The following is an 8,127-nucleotide window of genomic DNA, read 5'->3' on the forward strand; positions in this document are numbered from 1 at the left end:
GGATCTGTTCATTTCATGCCCCTGTAGATCCTATTGTCAGTAGTAACTAGATGTGGAAAAGTTATTTATAATATTCTCCCCACTTCAAATGCAAGTGTTTTCTTCATTGTACACTTACAAGTATTAAATTCAGATGAACATCAAGTGCCTCAAATAATTTTTAGCATACTCTTTGGGAGAATTTCCCATAGCCTAAAGGTTGTTGAGTATGTTTATTTCTTCCTCATAGTGAAACTGTTTCTTTGGTAATTAGAATTTTTCATTTCTTAACTTTTATACTTTGCTTCAATTGAAGTATCTTTTCTCTTGAACCTTCCCTTTAAATGCAGTGTTATTTCATCTAAATACAAGGATCACAACTTTAAGACTTTTTGTGATGATAATATCAGTATGGGAAGCTGCTATTAGCACTGTGATTTCTCTATTTGTGTAGAAAATTTTGTGAATTATTAGTACACTATTATATTATAAAATATTTAGATTTATTCACTTTCACATCCATTGTCTCTCTTAAATAGTTTCTGTTCTACATTGCGTAGTAAGAGTAATTTCAGGAGTTTTATATGGAAGAAGGGATAAGGGGAAGAAAAAAGAACAACTGGTTCAGTATACTAAATTAATTTATGTCTCTGTTATCTGAATTCATTCCAGCTCCTGTGTTTGAAAGAGCTGGATTCCTTCCAGCTCTAAATTTCCACAACCCAGCCCGTACAATTTTTAAGCTGTCAGTATCAGAACAAATTCTTAATAATTTATAGTATAGTATGGCCTCTGAAGAATGTTTTCGCTCTGTGTCTTAATATAAAAAAATAAATAAATAAATGCCCAAAGTCTCTAGCTACGCACTGAGGCATTTGCTCAAGGTGTTACTACAGTGACCAACTGAGTTTAAGACCCTCAAATGATGTGACTTCCAATGTATCCTTTAAATAATAAGACAAGTCTAGGACTCTTGAGGCTCTTTCTACAATCTGAGTGGAGTTCTGGGGCTGTCTCAGAGGGCTGAGACAAAAACACGTTTAGATTGTCCTTCAACAACTTCAGCAGTCTTTGGTTGCAGAGGTTGAGTCTTGTGTGGCCCGTTGCCCAGTCTCTGATTACCTCAGGCCTGTGGTAGGAAGGGGCTGTTAGAAAGCTACCCTTAGCTTATTTATGTTGATATTTTCTTGCCTATAACAACCTTCACAATTCACCTCCACCCCCTCCTCACCTCTGGTTTCTGCAGGGGCTGCACCAGCACAAGGGCAGAGTTGTCCTTAAGCATAGCTCCAGTTCTCCTGCGCTACCGGCAACTGTAATGCAAACTGGGCAGCAAACAGAGCTTGGAGGCGACGCAGTTTGGAGTTTTTGGGACAAAAGCTTTGTCTTGCTTACTCGGTTTAAGTGACATTAGAGTCTGCCTCGTTCCTTTCCTAATCACCAGACAAGGTCTATGACCTCTTCTGTTTTTTCTCAACTCCAAAGCCAAAGGATTTGAATGAGTGTCTTGCCACTGTCAGTAGTTCCTAGGTTGGGAGCTCCACTTTAAACACAAGCTCCTTCACAGAGGTTCTCTCAGTACAGCCAGGCATTTTGGCTCTTCTAGTTAAGACCAAAATTGTATAACAAAACCATGTGACTGTGTCTGCTGGTTTATGATCAGCTTTGCTCCAGACAGCAGCAGAGCTCTGCGTGCTTCATTAACGTCTCCTAACGTATTTGGCAGATGCAGCCCCAGTTCTGCTATGCATCCGAGGGTATGAACGTCTTAAAAATTCAATTCTAACTATGATATGCCTTACTGTAATGTAGAACTCATGTGTATCCAGTGAAGGAAAACAAACCCTTCTTACCACAAATATGTGCCCTCCAGAACTCCATCCATATGTCAGAAAGAGACTCAAGTCAGATTTTTGTCATATTATTTAAAGTTTTAACTACACCACAATAGTAGGAGAGCAAGTATGCAGACAGGCCGATTCTTTTTACACATTTGCAAGAAATAAAGAGGAGTTGAGAGTAAACGCGCAAGAGCAAGTGAGGCATTTCCAACCAGCTCACTCACTGTGACTCAGCTTAGGTATCTGAGGAAAGACAGACATTGGTAACTATAATTAAGTGGGGAAAGGAAGGCATGTAATAAATCATTTTTATCTAGCAACTGTAGGAAGATGACCTCCAACTTTAGAGAATTTTGTTGAAGTCTATGGACTTCATACAGTGAGTAGGATGAGAAAACCATCAATAATTTGCTTGAGCAGTAGAAAGCTGAAGGTTCAGTGGTATTACTGACTGACAAAAAAAAAAAACACTAGTGGGAAGCCTAGGACACAACATGGGTTGTGTCAAACTATGAAGTCCATTTTACTTTGTGTGTTGATAGAAGTCTGGACGTGTCCATTCTGTAGTATTAACAGATAGCTACTTGCTTAAACAAGTTTCTGGATGCCTTTTTAAGTGCTAACACTGAAGCCAGGTGTGAAGACAGGTGTGGCTGCAAGATTGTAAGGAGAGCAGCAAAATTCAGGTGTGTGAGCTCAACGCTAATGGAATCTGACAGAACCACACCCTCTTTTCAGATGCTGCAGATTTGTTGCTGATGGTGAGAAAGCTGGGTAATTTAAAGCAAGACCAACTCTTCATTCTGTTTGGCAGTCAGGACCCATGAAGACTATAGCAGGGTCTCTTCTACACAGGTATTCATAGATAAGGTTGATGTGATAAAGGGACCAGCCTAGAATTTTACTATGAAGCACGTAACAGAGATGTATTGTGAGCATTGGAGCATGGGTTAAAAAAAATTTTTTTTTTTAGAGGAAAAGGGCAGGAAGAGTGGAAACAGTGACAATCTTGCAAAGGAGTGGTGAATTCTAGGGAAAAGGCTTGATATAACTTAGTGGTTTTCAGGGACCTGCTGCTAGTTGTGCATTAAGAAAAAACGTTCTGCTCTTTCTGCTGACTGTAGCCAACATAAGTGGCAAGCCAAAAGGCGGGGGAAGCTCTGAGGAAAAGCATGTTTGTAACAGGGAAATTTCAGTTGCTGATTACAGGTGCTTTCCCCAAGCGTTGGAACTCTTTGTTTCAAAGAAGGTTTGAGTCTGGAAATGTGGTTTTAGAAACACTGCCTAAGCTCTACCAAGCTGGCCTGCAGCTTTTGGACCCTGGTATGTGAGGCAGGTTCAACAGACTGGGATTGGGTCTTGAACAGTGAAACAATAACCTCTTTTTCTTCTGTGGAATCAGATCACAGATGCAGATGTTATCAAAGGGTTATGGAGCTGTAGCTCAGTTCTCATAAAGATAAATGGTGATTAGTTACAGAGACTTGTGAGCTTCTTCCCAGCAGCAGAGGGGCATGGACCCGCTGGAGCCAGGTGTTGGAATTTCACCCATGCTTCACTGGGCAAATGACTGCAACTCTGAGCTGGTTTTCCAGTCTGTAGTATGATGTGGTTATCTTAGTGAAGGGATTGAAAGGCATAATCAATTGTAAAGTGCATTGAAACAGAAAGTGCTATCTCGGTGCAAAGTGGTTTTATCTACTGCTGCACAGCCAAAGGATTGAATTTTGAGGTGGAGACACATTTTTTTAATGCCTGGGATTTGTACCGAAACAATCAGAAATAATAAAGCCCTGGGTTAGTGGTGTTGGAATCTTGTTCTTATTGAGGCAATTCGGTTACTGATTTCAGCAGGAGGAGGATCAGGCCACGTTTACAGGAAGCTTTAGGTAAATATGAGTTTCCAAACGATCTGGGTTTTTTTGGAAGACTAAATTATGTGGTGCTAGTCCAGTGGTTCAGTATAGACACTATATGTCAACTAATTACCAGGGATTTAATAACTTGAAATTTTGAGGAAACTACTAGCTTCATTGTTGTCTACAAATGTGGAGTACATACAAACAAAACATGCAGGGTGAAGAAGGTCTGAATAGCCTAGGGATTTCAGCAGAAATCGAACATAAGATAAAGTATGTTAATTGAACAAAGGAAGGTAGTTTGAAAGCATGCGTGCCATTAAAATGGATAATATGATCCATGAAAGAAGTTACAAATAAATACAGCACACCACTGTTGTGGAAATCGAAAAGTGACAGTAGATGAGGAGAACCCAATAGAAAGATAGATAGAAAAAACTGCACAAAAACAAACCAAAAAAGACCTTGTGGAGATTTGTGGAGATTTACCCCAATATAAATCTAGTTTAAAATGTATTGATATTTGGGAGATGCCTCTGACAGTTACAAAGTCAAACAAGAAGCATGGCTTTTGCTCTGAAGAATTTCAGAGCATATGGATCTGCTAACAATTTATATATCAAAGCAGTCACCAAATGGGCTGGAGAGGCTAAGCAACAAATCATTTCCAGAAGCTGCCATTATCGGGATTTAAAAGTAACGTTCATCTCAGTGTTGCTACAAAAGTGAATATTAATTTCTGTATTTTAAATAAAATCTGATTTGGATTTTGTTGTGGGGGCTTAGAACTCCTTGGAATTGATCTTGGAAAACTGTGCTCTAGCCATGTCAGCTGGAGTCTTTCGACATACAAATGACAAATCTGGAAAGTTTTCTAAACCATCTATGTACTGTCTTGTTAAATCACAGTGCAGTGTTTCAGCTGACCGTTAAAGACCTGTATAGTAAAAAGAGCTGACAGACAGGTGCATAGGTGACTTTCTTATTAAAAATCAGAATATCCCTCATTTATTCCTGATGTTTTTCTAAAGGATTTGTGCTTCCAGATGATTTTATGCCTTTGCATTCATTTCTTATTTTGGAAAGGAAGATCTTTTAATAATGTTTAGCATCAACCTCTCTCACCCCTGCAGTTTGCTGCTCTGGTAAAAGTGCTGTTCCTCTGCAAAAGCTCATAACATGCTATATGAAATGTCAAGAAACATAAAGCAAAACAAAGAACCTCTGAAGTAAAATGTGCTGCCATGAATATCTGAAATCTACTGAACCACTGCTTTATTATACTCAAATTTCAATAAACACTTTTCTTAAGAGCTTGAGTTTCAGTAGGCAGGGAAATGTGTTTTCTATGTAAATAGCAGTGTTTACCTTTTCTTTAAAAAACGCATTCTCACCACAGTGGTAAATCCTACAAGCAAGCTAAAACACAGTTTAGGCCATGAATTATGGAATAAAAATCTCTGAAACCTCTCTCTGGGCTTGTGGGATTGCCATTTGTGTTCATAGAGCAAGAATGCCTTAGAGAACCGATTTTCACAATATGTTTATGTACTTTCAGGTTTTGAAAATAAGAGAAAAGGGAGGAAGCCAAAACCTTCAAAAGGGTGCTAATAAGCTCATTTTGCCTCTCCTTTGTTTCATGTCTTGCTACAGATTTTATAGCTTTGTGCTTAGCAGATATGGTATGGCACAAGATTTGTTTCTGAGTACTTATCACTCCTTAGTAGAAAGCATTGAAGTTTTTCTGTAAGAATGCTTGCTATTCACCTCTTCTTTGACAGCATTTTTGTCCACTTCCTTAACCCTGACGTATCACTTAGAACGTTGTGCAAAGTTTGGCAAGAGTTAGTGTAACCATTAATGCATTAAAGTTGTATGCTGGAGGTGTTAATGCTTTGCTGCCGGTTGTGTTTCAGTGCTAGCTGTCTCTGGTGTCAAAGGGCTTCCTTTCCTGAATGCAAGGCCAGCGTTGTCCCTGTCTGAAGTCTTCCTCAGTAACTCTACTAACTCTCCCAGTCACCACTTTGTTTCCCAAGAAATCAGGCTTGGAGCCTTGGAAGTTTGAAAATGTATCGGTAATGGCTTTTACAAATGTTTGCGAATAGAACTGGTTTTCCTTGGTGGTCATTTCAACATGTTTCATTTACATCTCTTCAGGGCCAATTTAGGAACCGAGTGGGAAGACAAGTAAAAAGGGGTAGAGGGTAACAGGCCCAGTTTGTGACTCCATCCTTTGCAGAAATATCACTTGAATAATGTTTTCAGAATGAAAGGCAGAGCCTCCACTCCAGTTTTATATTCTGCTTGTGTTTTTCTACTATTCTCTTCCACACAACATCTGAGAGCTTTTGTGTAGTTTTTCAGGTGAGACAACTATTATCTGCCGTGCAGAGCTTTCTTTTTTTTGCCTCCTTCTTGCCAAAGAGGAACATGATAAGGGAGTAGTAGAATAATAATATTGCTACCTGTATTACATTGACTGCTGTGGTGATTGCTTAGTTTTGCACAGACTAGAAAAAGACTGGAGCTGCAGTGTTCCTGAGTCTGCTGGTGGTTTATTTGTTGAGGTTGGATCAGTTCTCAAGCTGGTTTAGGAGATCTGTTTCACTGGCTGAAACTAACAATCATAACACTTATCCATGAAAGCAAAGTTGCTTGCGTTTACACAGATCTAAGGCACTTCTCCCTTGGAGATAAAGTCATAGAAGAAAATAGTTTAATGAAGGAAGAATGGAAGCATTGGTGAATTCTTTGGTTGTTTTTTGAGATTTCATCTTTCTGTTCCTTATCTCAAACTAAACGTTCTGTCTTTGCATGAGTAAGTTGGGTTGTATGTCAAGACCTATGAATACGCATGGATAGCTTAAAATGAAGAGACTATATCATAGCGTGGTTGAGCACAAAGTTTGTGGGCAAGTTTATATGCTTCTGAGGGGAGAATAAACACGTTTAAGGAACTTCAAGATAAAAGGCAAGGGATTTTAGCATGCACAGTTGTGCAACAGTGTTCCAGCTTGTGCTTCATTAAAGAGAAAAAGCAATGTAAAGAGTTACCGATGTCCTGTGACACAGTGGTCTAATCAAATGCCACTGAGCAGATCCTTGATACAGCATGGGTTGAAGTCTTACTGAAATAAACAACAAGCTAATTGCTATTTTGGGCCACACTGTTGGATCCTGAGTTGATTGCCTTATCCATTTGGGAATGTCTTATGTAATAAGCTAGAACGTACTGCAGGTGCAGAAGTTCCTATTATGTTTTCTGGAGAGAAGTCCAATAATTATGCATTTTTTATCAATAACTCAGAATTCTCAGTACTCTGACCTTGTCTTTCTGAAAGGGAGACATTCTGCAAAGGCAGAGTCATAACACTAGCTAGATTCTTTAGTGCTGCTGGACTGGAAAGCTACTGGCTTTTGGGCTAGCACTAGTAGTCTACCACTAGCTGCCCATAATTGCACCAAAATTAAGAAGCTCCATAATTATAAGAAGTATGGTCATGCTTTCTTCTACCCTGCCCTGCCTGTTGCTCGCCATACAAGTCTTCAAGAGGAAGAGATTAGCCTGTGGCTGCTCTGCAGTTCTTCAGGGAAGGTGGTGTTCTGGATCTGGTGCCTCTTCCTGTGGCAATTCAGACTCCACAGCTCCCAGAGGTGTCCCATGGATTAATTAGATCATGTTTATAATGTGCCTTGATTTAGAAAGTGTCATTATTACTTAAAGCTGTTGAACTACTCCTTGGAATAGAGGTGCAAGACTAATAGTTTTTAGTTACAAAAAATAGGTATGCCGAGAAACACAATCCAATTGTCTGAATTTCAGTGAGTTTTAATTTGTGGTTTTCTGTTGCCATCCGGTTGACTTTTAAGAACACATGATTTTTTAATTTTTTATTTGGAATAGAGGTTGTCTGACGTTAAAAGATTTATTCTGATTTTATTTTTAATTGCGTATAGAGAAGCTTTCATTGAAAATATTTAGACTGATGAAACCCATCCATGCCAGTAGGCTGTATTTGTGCTCAGCTCTTCAGGAAATTGCTTGTCTGTCTCTGTTGCTTGGCTATAATGTACTTAATGAAAACAGCTTTTTGTTGTTTTTTAGAGTAAATCTGGTGTAGAGACTTTGCAAAGAAAATCCTGCTGACTTCCCAAATAATTATAAGAAAGAGAAGTGTAAATCAATTTGTATGTAAGCTGTATTATTTCTCATTCATAGTGTTGCTTTGCCTCAGAAGCCTTGGAAAGGTTAGAATTAGGTTTTGCTGCAGGCAAATGATGTAACTGATAAAACGAACATGGATTAATATGGAGTAATTGACAGTCCATCTATTTTAAAGTTGTTTATTCCACTACCTGTCAATCACACGCAATACAAGTTGATAAAAGCAAGAGCTTCTTTTCACTTCTTCCTCTAATGAGGAATCATTCCTTGACTCTGAGTCTCA

The sequence above is a fragment of the Opisthocomus hoazin genome, chromosome 12, assembly GCF_030867145.1.
Source record: "Opisthocomus hoazin isolate bOpiHoa1 chromosome 12, bOpiHoa1.hap1, whole genome shotgun sequence".
Taxonomy (NCBI): domain Eukaryota; kingdom Metazoa; phylum Chordata; class Aves; order Opisthocomiformes; family Opisthocomidae; genus Opisthocomus; species Opisthocomus hoazin.